Raw genomic sequence first — 1,166 nt, forward strand, 5'->3', positions numbered from 1 at the left:
GTACGCTTGCGTCTCCCGGGGATGTCTTCGAGCTTGGTTTTTTCAGTAGTGGTAATCGTTGGTATATCGGGATTTGGTACAAGAAGGTCTCTGTGCGAACCTACGTTTGGGTTGCCAATAGAGACAACCCTCTCTTGGATTACAATGGAACCTTTGGAATCTCTGCTACTAACCTTGTGATCCGGGATCAAGTTAATAGACTCGTCTGGTCAACGGAATTAAGAATCCAGAGATCTCTTGTGGCGGCAGAGCTTCTTGATAACGGAAAATTTGTGCTGAGATCCTACGATCTTGATGAAGATGAGTTCTTGTGGCAGAGTTTCGATTTCCCAACAGATACTCTAATCCCTCAGATGCAACTCGGGTTGGATCCCAAAAACAGGAAAACCAAGAGATTTCTAACAGCCTGGAAAAGCCTAGATGATCCGTCAAGCGGAGACTACACATTCAGACTCCAAACCCAAGGTTCCCCTGAGCTTTTCGGCTACTCTAAAGGTGCGCGAGTCTTCGATAGCGGTCCATGGGAAGATGATACAAAAAAGTTTAAAAAACTACCTCCCTTGTTTAATTTAACATGGACAAGAGTGGATGCCACTTGTTCGTTCATAGCAACAAACAACTCCTATTTATCGAGACTAGTGATGGCCCACTCAGGTTTGTTAATCCAATTTACATGGAATCAGACCACAACAAAGTGGGACTGGTTGTGGAATTTACCGAATGCTAGATGCGATGTCTACAATCCATGTGGGTCTAATGGTTACTGTAATACGAACACGAGCGAACAAGATTGTACATGTATCGAAGGGTTTGAGCCGAGGGACCCTACCTACGTGGCAAAAGGGTGCATAAGGAAGAAGCCTCTGAAATGCGGTGCAGATAAGTTTATCATACACTAACGGAGATGAGTTTTCCAAACAGAGATACTGCGTCGACGATCCCTGTGGAAACCAACCAAATTCAAGAATGCCAGAATATTTGTGTTGCAAACTGCAATTGCACTGCATTTGCAGTAACAAATACCCTACAACGTGGCATCTCAAATTGTGTCACTTGGAGAGGGGAACTGTCCACTCTGCGGCGTAACGCTAATGAAAGTCTAAATCTCTATGTCAAAATCAACGGTTAGTTCTGATGAATATATTAATCATCCTTGACTTTATACA

The sequence above is a fragment of the Camelina sativa genome, chromosome 20, assembly GCF_000633955.1.
Source record: "Camelina sativa cultivar DH55 chromosome 20, Cs, whole genome shotgun sequence".
Lineage (NCBI taxonomy): Eukaryota > Viridiplantae > Streptophyta > Magnoliopsida > Brassicales > Brassicaceae > Camelina > Camelina sativa.